The sequence below is a fragment of the Hyla sarda genome, unplaced genomic scaffold, assembly GCF_029499605.1.
Source record: "Hyla sarda isolate aHylSar1 unplaced genomic scaffold, aHylSar1.hap1 scaffold_1405, whole genome shotgun sequence".
NCBI classification, from domain to species: domain Eukaryota; kingdom Metazoa; phylum Chordata; class Amphibia; order Anura; family Hylidae; genus Hyla; species Hyla sarda.
Genome location: NW_026608035.1, coordinates 72850 through 93176, shown reverse-complemented (window position 1 = coordinate 93176; position 20327 = coordinate 72850). Strand labels below are relative to the sequence as shown.

General features: G+C 45.6%; 8 non-coding genes across 8 annotated transcripts; all 8 read left to right on the top strand.

Moving 5' to 3' along the window:
• The first annotated feature begins 1974 nt into the window (after window positions 1-1974).
• LOC130306809 (U2 spliceosomal RNA) lies at window positions 1975-2165 on the top strand. Its single transcript, XR_008856103.1, has one exon. It is a non-coding gene; the product is annotated as a U2 spliceosomal RNA (small nuclear RNA).
• Window positions 2166-4251: 2086 nt separating this feature from the next.
• On the top strand, window positions 4252-4442 carry LOC130306808 (U2 spliceosomal RNA). Its single transcript, XR_008856102.1, has one exon. It is a non-coding gene; the product is annotated as a U2 spliceosomal RNA (small nuclear RNA).
• Window positions 4443-6529: 2087 nt separating this feature from the next.
• LOC130306806 (U2 spliceosomal RNA) lies at window positions 6530-6720 on the top strand. Its single transcript, XR_008856100.1, has one exon. It is a non-coding gene; the product is annotated as a U2 spliceosomal RNA (small nuclear RNA).
• A 2086-nt stretch (window positions 6721-8806) lies between these two features.
• LOC130306805 (U2 spliceosomal RNA) lies at window positions 8807-8997 on the top strand. The gene has a single exon (XR_008856099.1). It is a non-coding gene; the product is annotated as a U2 spliceosomal RNA (small nuclear RNA).
• Window positions 8998-11086: 2089 nt separating this feature from the next.
• LOC130306804 (U2 spliceosomal RNA) lies at window positions 11087-11277 on the top strand. The gene has a single exon (XR_008856098.1). It is a non-coding gene; the product is annotated as a U2 spliceosomal RNA (small nuclear RNA).
• Window positions 11278-14922: 3645 nt separating this feature from the next.
• Window positions 14923-15110, top strand: LOC130306817 (U2 spliceosomal RNA). Its single transcript, XR_008856111.1, has one exon. It is a non-coding gene; the product is annotated as a U2 spliceosomal RNA (small nuclear RNA).
• Window positions 15111-17220: 2110 nt separating this feature from the next.
• On the top strand, window positions 17221-17411 carry LOC130306803 (U2 spliceosomal RNA). The gene has a single exon (XR_008856097.1). It is a non-coding gene; the product is annotated as a U2 spliceosomal RNA (small nuclear RNA).
• Window positions 17412-19499: 2088 nt separating this feature from the next.
• Window positions 19500-19690, top strand: LOC130306802 (U2 spliceosomal RNA). The gene has a single exon (XR_008856096.1). It is a non-coding gene; the product is annotated as a U2 spliceosomal RNA (small nuclear RNA).
• The last annotated feature ends 637 nt before the right edge of the window (window positions 19691-20327 follow it).

Below are 20327 nucleotides of genomic sequence, written 5' to 3'. Positions count from 1 at the left end.
AAAGGTGGTGCTGCTGCTGCTGCTGCTTCTGCTGCTTCTGCTTGTGTCTGGCCGCTGTTGGAGCGTCCAGGCACAGGACTTCTGCTGCTGCTGACTAAATGGCCTCCTTAATTGGATCATTTGAGTAGCCAGCACACCTGTGCAGGTAGGGCATGACATGATAGGCAGCTGCCTTGATAGCGGGTGGGTGCTGAATGTTCCTAATTGACAAAATAAGATTAATGCTTATGAAGAAATATAAAATCTCATCCCTTCCCCAATATCGCGCCACACCCCTACCCCTTAATTCCCTGGTTGAACTTGATGGACATATGTCTTTTTTCGACCGTACTAACTATGTAACTATGTAACATAACATGGGGGGGGGGGGTCTCCTGGCTGTTCACACAGGTGTGTCATTGCTGTACATTGACCATGCATTGCTTCTGTGGTATTGCAAAGGCAAAGACAAATGCTTCCAGCCATCCATTGCACTAATGGATTGGTCATCAGCTGGCTGTCTATGTCCCGCATCAATATAGACCAAAGTACAGAGGGTTAGGCTATGCTATTGTGCACCTACCTGATGCATCAGAAGGTGCGAGGCCCTTGCTAAATTCTGTGCACAGACTTTGAGATCTATACTTTAGACTGTATCTAAACCTGCTCCAACATGGACTGACATTCTGGCCTACTTTCAGCCGATGCGACTTGTCTGTCGCTGAACAGTCGCTTTTTATGTATTCAGCACCTATGTATAATGTTGTAAAAATGCTCTAGAAGCTAAAGTCGCAGAAATGTCACACATATTTGGCCTGCAACTTTCTGTGCGACAAATTCAGACAGGAAAAATCAGTATAAATCCTTAGAAAATTATCCCCCAGTGTCTCCATCTGCTGGCGGTATTGAATAAGCATTGCTGCACTGATGGGGTATGCATTAGACGAAAAAAAAGAAGAAAAAGAAGAATAATACGCCCAGAAAAGAGGCGAAAAGGAGAAAAACGTAAAAAAACGTGAAAAAAAAGTAAGAGGAAGAGAAGGGAAAAAAAGGTGGAAATGGGTTTAAAAGTGATTTCGGCGGAGAAATATATATATATATATATATATATATATATATATATACGCGCACACACACACATATATATAAACGTATTCTCCGTTGAGATATTGCAGCCGCTGCTGTGTCCAGGCCCAGGAGCCTTAGCACTGTGCTGTGATGTCACTCAATACCACTGACATCACTAGGTGTAAACAACATCTCTCCTTTGCTGTGTATGTGACTATGGAGCTGTTTGGTGATGTCGTCTATTATGGCCTTCATAGAAGCAACAGGAGATTGTTGCATCCATCTAGAACCCTCAGAACTACAGTGCTATGATGTCACTCACTTCCACAGGCCTTGCAGAGTGTAAACAACAACAACCCAGCTTTGTTGTGTATGTAACCATAGGGATTTGTGACACCTAGAACCTTCACAGCAGCGACAGCTTTATGAGGAGCATCAGCACTGCTCTGCCTGAGCAGAACCATCACCGCCATAGGTTGTCAAATAACCCGGATTTAACCCACACAGGTAAGTCCAATGGGGTGCAGGCATGTCCTCTATGCTTACAGCTTCCCGTGGGTGTTGGTTTGATACCGTTTGGGGACAGCCAAGGAGGCATCTGCAGGCAACAAAGGTAGGTGTGTGCTTGTGTGTGTGTTTCCTATGCAGATCCTAAGCCCAGTGTCACATGCAAGTAGGAGGAGTAAGAAGGGTTCCTGGCAAATCCGGGTTATGGATTGCATTTAAAAAGGCCCCGTGGGAGTGCAATGGGCCCCTGTCTTGCTGCTTAGCAATAATGGTATGGGTTTAGGTTCTGCTGTGTGTACTGGTGGTTGACTGCCCCCCCAGCCCAGAGTGTGCATGGAAAATTGTCTGGCAGCCTCCCTGACAGCAAGCAGTGATAGTGCCCATGAAGGGGACCTTGTTGGGCCCGCCCCTTTCACGGTTATCGCTTCTCGGCCTTTTGGCTAAGATCAAGTGTAGTATCTGTTCTTATCAGTTTAATATCTGATACGTCCCCTATCTGGGGACCATATATTAAATGGATTTTTGAGAACGGGGGCCGATTTCGAAGCTTGCTTCCGTCGCCCTATGCATTGACCCGATATGGCAGTATCTTCGGGTACAGTGCACCACCCCCTTACAGGGTTAAAAAGAAAGATTCCTACTTTCATTGCTACCTGCTTGCTGGCTAGCCAGCTAGCCAGCCCTGTGGGCCTTGCTGCTGCAGCCAAAAAACAAAAGGTGGTGCTGCTGCTGCTGCTGCTTCTGCTGCTTCTGCTTGTGTCTGGCCGCTGTTGGAGCGTCCAGGCACAGGACTTCTGCTGCTGCTGACTAAATGGCCTCCTTAATTGGATCATTTGAGTAGCCAGCACACCTGTGCAGGTAGGGCATGACATGATAGGCAGCTGCCTTGATAGCGGGTGGGTGCTGAATGTTCCTAATTGACAAAATAAGATTAATGCTTATGAAGAAATATAAAATCTCATCCCTTCCCCAATATCGCGCCACACCCCTACCCCTTAATTCCCTGGTTGAACTTGATGGACATATGTCTTTTTTCGACCGTACTAACTATGTAACTATGTAACATAACATGGGGGGGGGGGGTCTCCTGGCTGTTCACACAGGTGTGTCATTGCTGTACATTGACCATGCATTGCTTCTGTGGTATTGCAAAGGCAAAGACAAATGCTTCCAGCCATCCATTGCACTAATGGATTGGTCATCAGCTGGCTGTCTATGTCCCGCATCAATATAGACCAAAGTACAGAGGGTTAGGCTATGCTATTGTGCACCTACCTGATGCATCAGAAGGTGCGAGGCCCTTGCTAAATTCTGTGCACAGACTTTGAGATCTATACTTTAGACTGTATCTAAACCTGCTCCAACATGGACTGACATTCTGGCCTACTTTCAGCCGATGCGACTTGTCTGTCGCTGAACAGTCGCTTTTTATGTATTCAGCACCTATGTATAATGTTGTAAAAATGCTCTAGAAGCTAAAGTCGCAGAAATGTCACACATATTTGGCCTGCAACTTTCTGTGCGACAAATTCAGACAGGAAAAATCAGTATAAATCCTTAGAAAATTATCCCCCAGTGTCTCCATCTGCTGGCGGTATTGAATAAGCATTGCTGCACTGATGGGGTATGCATTAGACGAAAAAAAAGAAGAAAAAGAAGAATAATACGCCCAGAAAAGAGGCGAAAAGGAGAAAAACGTAAAAAAACGTGAAAAAAAAGTAAGAGGAAGAGAAGGGAAAAAAAGGTGGAAATGGGTTTAAAAGTGATTTCGGCGGAGAAATATATATATATATATATATATATATATATATATATATATATATACGCGCACACACACACATATATATAAACGTATTCTCCGTTGAGATATTGCAGCCGCTGCTGTGTCCAGGCCCAGGAGCCTTAGCACTGTGCTGTGATGTCACTCAATACCACTGACATCACTAGGTGTAAACAACATCTCTCCTTTGCTGTGTATGTGACTATGGAGCTGTTTGGTGATGTCGTCTATTATGGCCTTCATAGAAGCAACAGGAGATTGTTGCATCCATCTAGAACCCTCAGAACTACAGTGCTATGATGTCACTCACTTCCACAGGCCTTGCAGAGTGTAAACAACAACAACCCAGCTTTGTTGTGTATGTAACCATAGGGATTTGTGATGTCACCTAGAACCTTCACAGCAGCGACAGCTTTATGAGGAGCATCAGCACTGCTCTGCCTGAGCAGAACCATCACCGCCATAGGTTGTCAAATAACCCGGATTTAACCCACACAGGTAAGTCCAATGGGGTGCAGGCATGTCCTCTATGCTTACAGCTTCCCGTGGGTGTTGGTTTGATACCGTTTGGGGACAGCCAAGGAGGCATCTGCAGGCAACAAAGGTAGGTGTGTGCTTGTGTGTGTGTTTCCTATGCAGATCCTAAGCCCAGTGTCACATGCAAGTAGGAGGAGTAAGAAGGGTTCCTGGCAAATCCGGGTTATGGATTGCATTTAAAAAGGCCCCGTGGGAGTGCAATGGGCCCCTGTCTTGCTGCTTAGCAATAATGGTATGGGTTTAGGTTCTGCTGTGTGTACTGGTGGTTGACTGCCCCCCAGCCCAGAGTGTGCATGGAAAATTGTCTGGCAGCCTCCCTGACAGCAAGCAGTGATAGTGCCCATGAAGGGGACCTTGTTGGGCCCGCCCCTTTCACGGTTATCGCTTCTCGGCCTTTTGGCTAAGATCAAGTGTAGTATCTGTTCTTATCAGTTTAATATCTGATACGTCCCCTATCTGGGGACCATATATTAAATGGATTTTTGAGAACGGGGGCCGATTTCGAAGCTTGCTTCCGTCGCCCTATGCATTGACCCGATATGGCAGTATCTTCGGGTACAGTGCACCACCCCCTTACAGGGTTAAAAAGAAAGATTCCTACTTTCATTGCTACCTGCTTGCTGGCTAGCCAGCTAGCCAGCCCTGTGGGCCTTGCTGCTGCAGCCAAAAAACAAAAGGTGGTGCTGCTGCTGCTGCTGCTTCTGCTGCTTCTGCTTGTGTCTGGCCGCTGTTGGAGCGTCCAGGCACAGGACTTCTGCTGCTGCTGACTAAATGGCCTCCTTAATTGGATCATTTGAGTAGCCAGCACACCTGTGCAGGTAGGGCATGACATGATAGGCAGCTGCCTTGATAGCGGGTGGGTGCTGAATGTTCCTAATTGACAAAATAAGATTAATGCTTATGAAGAAATATAAAATCTCATCCCTTCCCCAATATCGCGCCACACCCCTACCCCTTAATTCCCTGGTTGAACTTGATGGACATATGTCTTTTTTCGACCGTACTAACTATGTAACTATGTAACATAACATGGGGGGGGGGGTCTCCTGGCTGTTCACACAGGTGTGTCATTGCTGTACATTGACCATGCATTGCTTCTGTGGTATTGCAAAGGCAAAGACAAATGCTTCCAGCCATCCATTGCACTAATGGATTGGTCATCAGCTGGCTGTCTATGTCCCGCATCAATATAGACCAAAGTACAGAGGGTTAGGCTATGCTATTGTGCACCTACCTGATGCATCAGAAGGTGCGAGGCCCTTGCTAAATTCTGTGCACAGACTTTGAGATCTATACTTTAGACTGTATCTAAACCTGCTCCAACATGGACTGACATTCTGGCCTACTTTCAGCCGATGCGACTTGTCTGTCGCTGAACAGTCGCTTTTTATGTATTCAGCACCTATGTATAATGTTGTAAAAATGCTCTAGAAGCTAAAGTCGCAGAAATGTCACACATATTTGGCCTGCAACTTTCTGTGCGACAAATTCAGACAGGAAAAATCAGTATAAATCCTTAGAAAATTATCCCCCAGTGTCTCCATCTGCTGGCGGTATTGAATAAGCATTGCTGCACTGATGGGGTATGCATTAGACGAAAAAAAAGAAGAAAAAGAAGAATAATACGCCCAGAAAAGAGGCGAAAAGGAGAAAAACGTAAAAAAACGTGAAAAAAAAGTAAGAGGAAGAGAAGGGAAAAAAAGGTGGAAATGGGTTTAAAAGTGATTTCGGCGGAGAAATATATATATATATATATATATATATATATATATATATATATATATACGCGCACACACACACATATATATAAACGTATTCTCCGTTGAGATATTGCAGCCGCTGCTGTGTCCAGGCCCAGGAGCCTTAGCACTGTGCTGTGATGTCACTCAATACCACTGACATCACTAGGTGTAAACAACATCTCTCCTTTGCTGTGTATGTGACTATGGAGCTGTTTGGTGATGTCGTCTATTATGGCCTTCATAGAAGCAACAGGAGATTGTTGCATCCATCTAGAACCCTCAGAACTACAGTGCTATGATGTCACTCACTTCCACAGGCCTTGCAGAGTGTAAACAACAACAACCCAGCTTTGTTGTGTATGTAACCATAGGGATTTGTGATGTCACCTAGAACCTTCACAGCAGCGACAGCTTTATGAGGAGCATCAGCACTGCTCTGCCTGAGCAGAACCATCACCGCCATAGGTTGTCAAATAACCCGGATTTAACCCACACAGGTAAGTCCAATGGGGTGCAGGCATGTCCTCTATGCTTACAGCTTCCCGTGGGTGTTGGTTTGATACCGTTTGGGGACAGCCAAGGAGGCATCTGCAGGCAACAAAGGTAGGTGTGTGCTTGTGTGTGTGTTTCCTATGCAGATCCTAAGCCCAGTGTCACATGCAAGTAGGAGGAGTAAGAAGGGTTCCTGGCAAATCCGGGTTATGGATTGCATTTAAAAAGGCCCCGTGGGAGTGCAATGGGCCCCTGTCTTGCTGCTTAGCAATAATGGTATGGGTTTAGGTTCTGCTGTGTGTACTGGTGGTTGACTGCCCCCCAGCCCAGAGTGTGCATGGAAAATTGTCTGGCAGCCTCCCTGACAGCAAGCAGTGATAGTGCCCATGAAGGGGACCTTGTTGGGCCCGCCCCTTTCACGGTTATCGCTTCTCGGCCTTTTGGCTAAGATCAAGTGTAGTATCTGTTCTTATCAGTTTAATATCTGATACGTCCCCTATCTGGGGACCATATATTAAATGGATTTTTGAGAACGGGGGCCGATTTCGAAGCTTGCTTCCGTCGCCCTATGCATTGACCCGATATGGCAGTATCTTCGGGTACAGTGCACCACCCCCTTACAGGGTTAAAAAGAAAGATTCCTACTTTCATTGCTACCTGCTTGCTGGCTAGCCAGCTAGCCAGCCCTGTGGGCCTTGCTGCTGCAGCCAAAAAACAAAAGGTGGTGCTGCTGCTGCTGCTGCTTCTGCTGCTTCTGCTTGTGTCTGGCCGCTGTTGGAGCGTCCAGGCACAGGACTTCTGCTGCTGCTGACTAAATGGCCTCCTTAATTGGATCATTTGAGTAGCCAGCACACCTGTGCAGGTAGGGCATGACATGATAGGCAGCTGCCTTGATAGCGGGTGGGTGCTGAATGTTCCTAATTGACAAAATAAGATTAATGCTTATGAAGAAATATAAAATCTCATCCCTTCCCCAATATCGCGCCACACCCCTACCCCTTAATTCCCTGGTTGAACTTGATGGACATATGTCTTTTTTCGACCGTACTAACTATGTAACTATGTAACATAACATGGGGGGGGGGTCTCCTGGCTGTTCACACAGGTGTGTCATTGCTGTACATTGACCATGCATTGCTTCTGTGGTATTGCAAAGGCAAAGACAAATGCTTCCAGCCATCCATTGCACTAATGGATTGGTCATCAGCTGGCTGTCTATGTCCCGCATCAATATAGACCAAAGTACAGAGGGTTAGGCTATGCTATTGTGCACCTACCTGATGCATCAGAAGGTGCGAGGCCCTTGCTAAATTCTGTGCACAGACTTTGAGATCTATACTTTAGACTGTATCTAAACCTGCTCCAACATGGACTGACATTCTGGCCTACTTTCAGCCGATGCGACTTGTCTGTCGCTGAACAGTCGCTTTTTATGTATTCAGCACCTATGTATAATGTTGTAAAAATGCTCTAGAAGCTAAAGTCGCAGAAATGTCACACATATTTGGCCTGCAACTTTCTGTGCGACAAATTCAGACAGGAAAAATCAGTATAAATCCTTAGAAAATTATCCCCCAGTGTCTCCATCTGCTGGCGGTATTGAATAAGCATTGCTGCACTGATGGGGTATGCATTAGACGAAAAAAAAGAAGAAAAAGAAGAATAATACGCCCAGAAAAGAGGCGAAAAGGAGAAAAACGTAAAAAAAAACGTGAAAAAAAAGTAAGAGGAAGAGAAGGGAAAAAAAGGTGGAAATGGGTTTAAAAGTGATTTCGGCGGAGAAATATATATATATATATATATATATATATATATATATATATATATACGCGCACACACACACATATATATAAACGTATTCTCCGTTGAGATATTGCAGCCGCTGCTGTGTCCAGGCCCAGGAGCCTTAGCACTGTGCTGTGATGTCACTCAATACCACTGACATCACTAGGTGTAAACAACATCTCTCCTTTGCTGTGTATGTGACTATGGAGCTGTTTGGTGATGTCGTCTATTATGGCCTTCATAGAAGCAACAGGAGATTGTTGCATCCATCTAGAACCCTCAGAACTACAGTGCTATGATGTCACTCACTTCCACAGGCCTTGCAGAGTGTAAACAACAACAACCCAGCTTTGTTGTGTATGTAACCATAGGGATTTGTGATGTCACCTAGAACCTTCACAGCAGCGACAGCTTTATGAGGAGCATCAGCACTGCTCTGCCTGAGCAGAACCATCACCGCCATAGGTTGTCAAATAACCCGGATTTAACCCACACAGGTAAGTCCAATGGGGTGCAGGCATGTCCTCTATGCTTACAGCTTCCCGTGGGTGTTGGTTTGATACCGTTTGGGGACAGCCAAGGAGGCATCTGCAGGCAACAAAGGTAGGTGTGTGCTTGTGTGTGTGTTTCCTATGCAGATCCTAAGCCCAGTGTCACATGCAAGTAGGAGGAGTAAGAAGGGTTCCTGGCAAATCCGGGTTATGGATTGCATTTAAAAAGGCCCCGTGGGAGTGCAATGGGCCCCTGTCTTGCTGCTTAGCAATAATGGTATGGGTTTAGGTTCTGCTGTGTGTACTGGTGGTTGACTGCCCCCCAGCCCAGAGTGTGCATGGAAAATTGTCTGGCAGCCTCCCTGACAGCAAGCAGTGATAGTGCCCATGAAGGGGACCTTGTTGGGCCCGCCCCTTTCACGGTTATCGCTTCTCGGCCTTTTGGCTAAGATCAAGTGTAGTATCTGTTCTTATCAGTTTAATATCTGATACGTCCCCTATCTGGGGACCATATATTAAATGGATTTTTGAGAACGGGGGCCGATTTCGAAGCTTGCTTCCGTCGCCCTATGCATTGACCCGATATGGCAGTATCTTCGGGTACAGTGCACCACCCCCTTACAGGGTTAAAAAGAAAGATTCCTACTTTCATTGCTACCTGCTTGCTGGCTAGCCAGCTAGCCAGCCCTGTGGGCCTTGCTGCTGCAGCCAAAAAACAAAAGGTGGTGCTGCTGCTGCTGCTGCTTCTGCTGCTTCTGCTTGTGTCTGGCCGCTGTTGGAGCGTCCAGGCACAGGACTTCTGCTGCTGCTGACTAAATGGCCTCCTTAATTGGATCATTTGAGTAGCCAGCACACCTGTGCAGGTAGGGCATGACATGATAGGCAGCTGCCTTGATAGCGGGTGGGTGCTGAATGTTCCTAATTGACAAAATAAGATTAATGCTTATGAAGAAATATAAAATCTCATCCCTTCCCCAATATCGCGCCACACCCCTACCCCTTAATTCCCTGGTTGAACTTGATGGACATATGTCTTTTTTCGACCGTACTAACTATGTAACTATGTAACATAACATGGGGGGGGGGGTCTCCTGGCTGTTCACACAGGTGTGTCATTGCTGTACATTGACCATGCATTGCTTCTGTGGTATTGCAAAGGCAAAGACAAATGCTTCCAGCCATCCATTGCACTAATGGATTGGTCATCAGCTGGCTGTCTATGTCCCGCATCAATATAGACCAAAGTACAGAGGGTTAGGCTATGCTATTGTGCACCTACCTGATGCATCAGAAGGTGCGAGGCCCTTGCTAAATTCTGTGCACAGACTTTGAGATCTATACTTTAGACTGTATCTAAACCTGCTCCAACATGGACTGACATTCTGGCCTACTTTCAGCCGATGCGACTTGTCTGTCGCTGAACAGTCGCTTTTTATGTATTCAGCACCTATGTATAATGTTGTAAAAATGCTCTAGAAGCTAAAGTCGCAGAAATGTCACACATATTTGGCCTGCAACTTTCTGTGCGACAAATTCAGACAGGAAAAATCAGTATAAATCCTTAGAAAATTATCCCCCAGTGTCTCCATCTGCTGGCGGTATTGAATAAGCATTGCTGCACTGATGGGGTATGCATTAGACGAAAAAAAAGAAGAAAAAGAAGAATAATACGCCCAGAAAAGAGGCGAAAAGGAGAAAAACGTAAAAAAACGTGAAAAAAAAGTAAGAGGAAGAGAAGGGAAAAAAAGGTGGAAATGGGTTTAAAAGTGATTTCGGCGGAGAAATATATATATATATATATATATATATATATATATATATATATATATATACGCGCACACACACACATATATATAAACGTATTCTCCGTTGAGATATTGCAGCCGCTGCTGTGTCCAGGCCCAGGAGCCTTAGCACTGTGCTGTGATGTCACTCAATACCACTGACATCACTAGGTGTAAACAACATCTCTCCTTTGCTGTGTATGTGACTATGGAGCTGTTTGGTGATGTCGTCTATTATGGCCTTCATAGAAGCAACAGGAGATTGTTGCATCCATCTAGAACCCTCAGAACTACAGTGCTATGATGTCACTCACTTCCACAGGCCTTGCAGAGTGTAAACAACAACAACCCAGCTTTGTTGTGTATGTAACCATAGGGATTTGTGATGTCACCTAGAACCTTCACAGCAGCGACAGCTTTATGAGGAGCATCAGCACTGCTCTGCCTGAGCAGAACCATCACCGCCATAGGTTGTCAAATAACCCGGATTTAACCCACACAGGTAAGTCCAATGGGGTGCAGGCATGTCCTCTATGCTTACAGCTTCCCGTGGGTGTTGGTTTGATACCGTTTGGGGACAGCCAAGGAGGCATCTGCAGGCAACAAAGGTAGGTGTGTGCTTGTGTGTGTGTTTCCTATGCAGATCCTAAGCCCAGTGTCACATGCAAGTAGGAGGAGTAAGAAGGGTTCCTGGCAAATCCGGGTTATGGATTGCATTTAAAAAGGCCCCGTGGGAGTGCAATGGGCCCCTGTCTTGCTGCTTAGCAATAATGGTATGGGTTTAGGTTCTGCTGTGTGTACTGGTGGTTGACTGCCCCCCAGCCCAGAGTGTGCATGGAAAATTGTCTGGCAGCCTCCCTGACAGCAAGCAGTGATAGTGCCCATGAAGGGGACCTTGTTGGGCCCGCCCCTTTCACGGTTATCGCTTCTCGGCCTTTTGGCTAAGATCAAGTGTAGTATCTGTTCTTATCAGTTTAATATCTGATACGTCCCCTATCTGGGGACCATATATTAAATGGATTTTTGAGAACGGGGGCCGATTTCGAAGCTTGCTTCCGTCGCCCTATGCATTGACCCGATATGGCAGTATCTTCGGGTACAGTGCACCACCCCCTTACAGGGTTAAAAAGAAAGATTCCTACTTTCATTGCTACCTGCTTGCTGGCTAGCCAGCTAGCCAGCCCTGTGGGCCTTGCTGCTGCAGCCAAAAAACAAAAGGTGGTGCTGCTGCTGCTGCTGCTTCTGCTGCTTCTGCTTGTGTCTGGCCGCTGTTGGAGCGTCCAGGCACAGGACTTCTGCTGCTGCTGACTAAATGGCCTCCTTAATTGGATCATTTGAGTAGCCAGCACACCTGTGCAGGTAGGGCATGACATGATAGGCAGCTGCCTTGATAGCGGGTGGGTGCTGAATGTTCCTAATTGACAAAATAAGATTAATGCTTATGAAGAAATATAAAATCTCATCCCTTCCCCAATATCGCGCCACACCCCTACCCCTTAATTCCCTGGTTGAACTTGATGGACATATGTCTTTTTTCGACCGTACTAACTATGTAACTATGTAACATAACATGGGGGGGGGGGTCTCCTGGCTGTTCACACAGGTGTGTCATTGCTGTACATTGACCATGCATTGCTTCTGTGGTATTGCAAAGGCAAAGACAAATGCTTCCAGCCATCCATTGCACTAATGGATTGGTCATCAGCTGGCTGTCTATGTCCCGCATCAATATAGACCAAAGTACAGAGGGTTAGGCTATGCTATTGTGCACCTACCTGATGCATCAGAAGGTGCGAGGCCCTTGCTAAATTCTGTGCACAGACTTTGAGATCTATACTTTAGACTGTATCTAAACCTGCTCCAACATGGACTGACATTCTGGCCTACTTTCAGCCGATGCGACTTGTCTGTCGCTGAACAGTCGCTTTTTATGTATTCAGCACCTATGTATAATGTTGTAAAAATGCTCTAGAAGCTAAAGTCGCAGAAATGTCACACATATTTGGCCTGCAACTTTCTGTGCGACAAATTCAGACAGGAAAAATCAGTATAAATCCTTAGAAAATTATCCCCCAGTGTCTCCATCTGCTGGCGGTATTGAATAAGCATTGCTGCACTGATGGGGTATGCATTAGACGAAAAAAAAGAAGAAAAAGAAGAATAATACGCCCAGAAAAGAGGCGAAAAGGAGAAAAACGTAAAAAAAACGTGAAAAAAAAGTAAGAGGAAGAGAAGGGAAAAAAAGGTGGAAATGGGTTTAAAAGTGATTTCGGCGGAGAAATATATATATATATATATATATATATATATATATATATATATATACGCGCACACACACACATATATATAAACGTATTCTCCGTTGAGATATTGCAGCCGCTGCTGTGTCCAGGCCCAGGAGCCTTAGCACTGTGCTGTGATGTCACTCAATACCACTGACATCACTAGGTGTAAACAACATCTCTCCTTTGCTGTGTATGTGACTATGGAGCTGTTTGGTGATGTCGTCTATTATGGCCTTCATAGAAGCAACAGGAGATTGTTGCATCCATCTAGAACCCTCAGAACTACAGTGCTATGATGTCACTCACTTCCACAGGCCTTGCAGAGTGTAAACAACAACAACCCAGCTTTGTTGTGTATGTAACCATAGGGATTTGTGATGTCACCTAGAACCTTCACAGCAGCGACAGCTTTATGAGGAGCATCAGCACTGCTCTGCCTGAGCAGAACCATCACCGCCATAGGTTGTCAAATAACCCGGATTTAACCCACACAGGTAAGTCCAATGGGGTGCAGGCATGTCCTCTATGCTTACAGCTTCCCGTGGGTGTTGGTTTGATACCGTTTGGGGACAGCCAAGGAGGCATCTGCAGGCAACAAAGGTAGGTGTGTGCTTGTGTGTGTGTTTCCTATGCAGATCCTAAGCCCAGTGTCACATGCAAGTAGGAGGAGTAAGAAGGGTTCCTGGCAAATCCGGGTTATGGATTGCATTTAAAAAGGCCCCGTGGGAGTGCAATGGGCCCCTGTCTTGCTGCTTAGCAATAATGGTATGGGTTTAGGTTCTGCTGTGTGTATTGGTGGTTGACTGCCCCCCAGCCCAGAGTGTGCATGGAAAATTGTCTGGCAGCCTCCCTGACAGCAAGCAGTGATAGTGCCCATGAAGGGGACCTTGTTGGGCCCGCCCCTTTCACGGTTATCGCTTCTCGGCCTTTTGGCTAAGATCAAGTGTAGTTCTGCTCACTTGGTCTGGCCAGAGGGTGTCTGGGGTACCCGGCTCCTTTGCCTGGGGGGATCGTCCTTCTTAACGGAGGGACTTCACCCCCCTGCTGCTATTAGGGAGCCGGCTTAGTCCCCAGACAACGGGGAGCGATCACCACCACCTACCTGCTTACAGTGGGGGAGGTGTTTATCCTGATGGACATGGCTGGATCAAGTGGAGCATCATCAGAAGGCATCCCTGAGTATGCTAAGCTCAGAAATGGAGTTCGGATTTCCTTATTGGATACCTGCAAGAGAGGAAAAGGATTAGGTTTCGTGGTCGAGGAGATCTTATTCAAGTTGCTGGAAATTAAGAAGGAACAAATCCTGTCTATGCTTGAATTCCCAAGAAATGGACACTACGATGTTATATTGGCTTCTGAAGAGGACTTTAATTTTTTTTGCAGCAAGTACCAGCAAAAGAAGGCCAATCCAGTTTTGGAGGGTGTGGAGGTGACCCCGCATTTTCCGAACCAGGAGAAAATATTGACGGTACGGATGTATAGCCCATATATACTGGAAAAAGACATTGAGACTTTTCTTTCTAGATTCTGTGACAATATTCTGTCAAAGGGAAAAGTCCTGAACCAATATGGCCTATGGACTACAAAATGGAAATTTAAAGTTAAATTTAAAAAGGAACCTGACGGTAAAGTGATTTATCCACCTGGGCGATTCAAAATTGGATCGGTCAATGGTGACTTGTTCTATTCAGGGATGGAGGAATTTTGCCGTAAATGTAAACAATACGGGCACGGGAAAGACCTATGTACTCACTCATGGTGCTATAAGTGCCAGGAGGGAGGTCATGAAGCAGACACCTGCAACAACAACAAAAAAAAGAAGTGTCATCTGTGCGGTGAGGAAGATCACCTGGTAAATGTATGTCCCAAGAAACAAACAACGAAAAAGGAAACAGCAGCTAAAAGGAGTAGGGAAGAAGAAGAAATTGTAGAACCTGAGTTGGAGGAAGTTCCAGCCAGAAAAGTGGCTGAAGAAAAGAAAAAGAAAGAAGAGGTTTATGTACCAATGGAATTTGGAGGTGTTTTGGATGGCATGTTGGAAAATATGCCAAAAAAGGAAAGAAGACCATTTGATATGGATTTAATGGAACTAAGGTCGAAATATGAAAATCGGTACGAGGAAGCTAGAGACAAAGTGTATTTTTCATTTCAAGCTGATATGGACAGATTTTTGGACACTTATAAAGTTCCATCTTGGTTGGGACTTCCGGTAAAAAGACAGATGATAAGAGGAACGATAAACCGTGGAATGATAGATTTCCTAATGGTATATGCCTGGAGAAATGGAATGTCTCTCTGATTAATTACTGGTGAAAGCAATGTTTGTTTGTTATTGTAAATGTGTGTTTTTTTTTTCTGGTTAAATCTTTTTTATTGATTTTATTTTGTGGTCATTAGTGTTAAGAAGAAATAAAAAAATGGGTTACCTGATGATGAGCAACAATCGAGTTCAAATAAGATCTTGGAACTCTGATTGAGTTTCTGAGGGCTAACTTAAAAAAAAAAAATCTGTTCTTATCAGTTTAATATCTGATACGTCCCCTATCTGGGGACCATATATTAAATGGATTTTTGAGAACGGGGGCCGATTTCGAAGCTTGCTTCCGTCGCCCTATGCATTGACCCGATATGGCAGTATCTTCGGGTACAGTGCACCACCCCCTTACAGGGTTAAAAAGAAAGATTCCTACTTTCATTGCTACCTGCTTGCTGGCTAGCCAGCTAGCCAGCCCTGTGGGCCTTGCTGCTGCAGCCAAAAAACAAAAGGTGGTGCTGCTGCTGCTGCTGCTGCTTCTGCTGCTTCTGCTTGTGTCTGGCCGCTGTTGGAGCGTCCAGGCACAGGACTTCTGCTGCTGCTGACTAAATGGCCTCCTTAATTGGATCATTTGAGTAGCCAGCACACCTGTGCAGGTAGGGCATGACATGATAGGCAGCTGCCTTGATAGCGGGTGGGTGCTGAATGTTCCTAATTGACAAAATAAGATTAATGCTTATGAAGAAATATAAAATCTCATCCCTTCCCCAATATCGCGCCACACCCCTACCCCTTAATTCCCTGGTTGAACTTGATGGACATATGTCTTTTTTCGACCGTACTAACTATGTAACTATGTAACATAACATGGGGGGGGGGGTCTCCTGGCTGTTCACACAGGTGTGTCATTGCTGTACATTGACCATGCATTGCTTCTGTGGTATTGCAAAGGCAAAGACAAATGCTTCCAGCCATCCATTGCACTAATGGATTGGTCATCAGCTGGCTGTCTATGTCCCGCATCAATATAGACCAAAGTACAGAGGGTTAGGCTATGCTATTGTGCACCTACCTGATGCATCAGAAGGTGCGAGGCCCTTGCTAAATTCTGTGCACAGACTTTGAGATCTATACTTTAGACTGTATCTAAACCTGCTCCAACATGGACTGACATTCTGGCCTACTTTCAGCCGATGCGACTTGTCTGTCGCTGAACAGTCGCTTTTTATGTATTCAGCACCTATGTATAATGTTGTAAAAATGCTCTAGAAGCTAAAGTCGCAGAAATGTCACACATATTTGGCCTGCAACTTTCTGTGCGACAAATTCAGACAGGAAAAATCAGTATAAATCCTTAGAAAATTATCCCCCAGTGTCTCCATCTGCTGGCGGTATTGAATAAGCATTGCTGCACTGATGGGGTATGCATTAGACGAAAAAAAAGAAGAAAAAGAAGAATAATACGCCCAGAAAAGAGGCGAAAAGGAGAAAAACGTAAAAAAACGTGAAAAAAAAGTAAGAGGAAGAGAAGGGAAAAAAAGGTGGAAATGGGTTTAAAAGTGATTTCGGCGGAGAAATATATATATATATATATATATAGATATATATATATATATATATATATATATATATATATATATATACGCGCACACACACACATATATATAAACGTATTTTCCGTTGAGATATTGCAGCCGCTGCTGTGTCCAGGCCCAGGAGCCTTAGCACTGTGCTGTGATGTCACTCAATACCACTGACATCACTAGGTGTAAACAACATCTCTCCTTTGCTGTGTATGTGACTATGGAGCTGTTTGGTGATGTCGTCTATTATGGCCTTCATAGAAGCAACAGGAGATTGTTGCATCCATCTAGAACCCTCAGAACTACAGTGCTATGATGTCACTCACTTCCACAGGCCTTGCAGAGTGTAAACAACAACAACCCAGCTTTGTTGTGTATGTAACCATAGGGATTTGTGATGTCACCTAGAACCTTCACAGCAGCGACAGCTTTATGAGGAGCATCAGCACTGCTCTGCCTGAGCAGAACCATCACCGCCATAGGTTGTCAAATAACCCGGATTTAACCCACACAGGTAAGTCCAATGGGGTGCAGGCATGTCCTCTATGCTTACAGCTTCCCGTGGGTGTTGGTTTGATACCGTTTGGGGACAGCCAAGGAGGCATCTGCAGGCAACAAAGGTAGGTGTGTGCTTGTGTGTGTGTTTCCTATGCAGATCCTAAGCCCAGTGTCACATGCAAGTAGGAGGAGTAAGAAGGGTTCCTGGCAAATCCGGGTTATGGATTGCATTTAAAAAGGCCCCGTGGGAGTGCAATGGGCCCCTGTCTTGCTGCTTAGCAATAATGGTATGGGTTTAGGTTCTGCTGTGTGTACTGGTGGTTGACTGCCCCCCAGCCCAGAGTGTGCATGGAAAATTGTCTGGCAGCCTCCCTGACAGCAAGCAGTGATAGTGCCCATGAAGGGGACCTTGTTGGGCCTGCCCCTTTCACGGTTATCGCTTCTCGGCCTTTTGGCTAAGATCAAGTGTAGTATCTGTTCTTATCAGTTTAATATCTGATACGTCCCCTATCTGGGGACCATATATTAAATGGATTTTTGAGAACGGGGGCCGATTTCGAAGCTTGCTTCCGTCGCCCTATGCATTGACCCGATATGGCAGTATCTTCGGGTACAGTGCACCACCCCCTTACAGGGTTAAAAAGAAAGATTCCTACTTTCATTGCTACCTGCTTGCTGGCTAGCCAGCTAGCCAGCCCTGTGGGCCTTGCTGCTGCAGCCAAAAAACAAAAGGTGGTGCTGCTGCTGCTGCTGCTTCTGCTGCTTCTGCTTGTGTCTGGCCGCTGTTGGAGCGTCCAGGCACAGGACTTCTGCTGCTGCTGACTAAATGGCCTCCTTAATTGGATCATTTGAGTAGCCAGCACACCTGTGCAGGTAGGGCATGACATGATAGGCAGCTGCCTTGATAGCGGGTGGGTGCTGAATGTTCCTAATTGACAAAATAAGATTAATGCTTATGAAGAAATATAAAATCTCATCCCTTCCCCAATATCGCGCCACACCCCTACCCCTTAATTCCCTGGTTGAACTTGATGGACATATGTCTTTTTTCGACCGTACTAACTATGTAACTATGTAACATAACATGGGGGGGGGGGGTCTCCTGGCTGTTCACACAGGTGTGTCATTGCTGTACATTGACCATGCATTGCTTCTGTGGTATTGCAAAGGCAAAGACAAATGCTTCCAGCCATCCATTGCACTAATGGATTGGTCATCAGCTGGCTGTCTATGTCCCGCATCAATATAGACCAAAGTACAGAGGGTTAGGCTATGCTATTGTGCACCTACCTGATGCATCAGAAGGTGCGAGGCCCTTGCTAAATTCTGTGCACAGACTTTGAGATCTATACTTTAGACTGTATCTAAACCTGCTCCAACATGGACTGACATTCTGGCCTACTTTCAGCCGATGCGACTTGTCTGTCGCTGAACAGTCGCTTTTTATGTATTCAGCACCTATGTATAATGTTGTAAAAATGCTCTAGAAGCTAAAGTCGCAGAAATGTCACACATATTTGGCCTGCAACTTTCTGTGCGACAAATTCAGACAGGAAAAATCAGTATAAATCCTTAGAAAATTATCCCCCAGTGTCTCCATCTGCTGGCGGTATTGAATAAGCATTGCTGCACTGATGGGGTATGCATTAGACGAAAAAAAAGAAGAAAAAGAAGAATAATACGCCCAGAAAAGAGGCGAAAAGGAGAAAAACGTAAAAAAACGTGAAAAAAAAGTAAGAGGAAGAGAAGGGAAAAAAAGGTGGAAATGGGTTTAAAAGTGATTTCGGCGGAGAAATATATATATATATATATATATATATATATATATATATATATATACGCGCACACACACACATATATATAAACGTATTCTCCGTTGAGATATTGCAGCCGCTGCTGTGTCCAGGCCCAGGAGCCTTAGCACTGTGCTGTGATGTCACTCAATACCACTGACATCACTAGGTGTAAACAACATCTCTCCTTTGCTGTGTATGTGACTATGGAGCTGTTTGGTGATGTCGTCTATTATGGCCTTCATAGAAGCAACAGGAGATTGTTGCATCCATCTAGAACCCTCAGAACTACAGTGCTATGATGTCACTCACTTCCACAGGCCTTGCAGAGTGTAAACAACAACAACCCAGCTTTGTTGTGTATGTAACCATAGGGATTTGTGATGTCACCTAGAACCTTCACAGCAGCGACAGCTTTATGAGGAGAGCATCAGCACTGCTCTGCCTGAGCAGAACCATCACCGCCATAGGTTGTCAAATAACCCGGATTTAACCCACACAGGTAAGTCCAATGGGGTGCAGGCATGTCCTCTATGCTTACAGCTTCCCGTGGGTGTTGGTTTGATACCGTTTGGGGACAGCCAAGGAGGCATCTGCAGGCAACAAAGGTAGGTGTGTGCTTGTGTGTGTGTTTCCTATGCAGATCCTAAGCCCAGTGTCACATGCAAGTAGGAGGAGTAAGAAGGGTTCCTGGCAAATCCGGGTTATGGATTGCATTTAAAAAGGCCCCGTGGGAGTGCAATGGGCCCCTGTCTTGCTGCTTAGCAATAATGGTATGGGTTTAGGTTCTGCTGTGTGTACTGGTGGTTGACTGCCCCCCAGCCCAGAGTGTGCATGGAAAATTGTCTGGCAGCCTCCCTGACAGCAAGCAGTGATAGTGCCCATGAAGGGGACCTTGTTGGGCCCGCCCCTTTCACGGTTATCGCTTCTCGGCCTTTTGGCTAAGATCAAGTGTAGTATCTGTTCTTATCAGTTTAATATCTGATACGTCCCCTATCTGGGGACCATATATTAAATGGATTTTTGAGAACGGGGGCCGATTTCGAAGCTTGCTTCCGTCGCCCTATGCATTGACCCGATATGGCAGTATCTTCGGGTACAGTGCACCACCCCCTTACAGGGTTAAAAAGAAAGATTCCTACTTTCATTGCTACCTGCTTGCTGGCTAGCCAGCTAGCCAGCCCTGTGGGCCTTGCTGCTGCAGCCAAAAAACAAAAGGTGGTGCTGCTGCTGCTGCTTCTGCTGCTTCTGCTTGTGTCTGGCCGCTGTTGGAGCGTCCAGGCACAGGACTTCTGCTGCTGCTGACTAAATGGCCTCCTTAATTGGATCATTTGAGTAGCCAGCACACCTGTGCAGGTAGGGCATGACATGATAGGCAGCTGCCTTGATAGCGGGTGGGTGCTGAATGTTCCTAATTGACAAAATAAGATTAATGCTTATGAAGAAATATAAAATCTCATCCCTTCCCCAATATCGCGCCACACCCCTACCCCTTAATTCCCTGGTTGAACTTGATGGACATATGTCTTTTTTCGACCGTACTAACTATGTAACTATGTAACATAACATGGGGGGGGGGGGTCTCCTGGCTGTTCACACAGGTGTGTCATTGCTGTACATTGACCATGCATTGCTTCTGTGGTATTGCAAAGGCAAAGACAAATGCTTCCAGCCATCCATTGCACTAATGGATTGGTCATCAGCTGGCTGTCTATGTCCCGCATCAATATAGACCAAAGTACAGAGGGT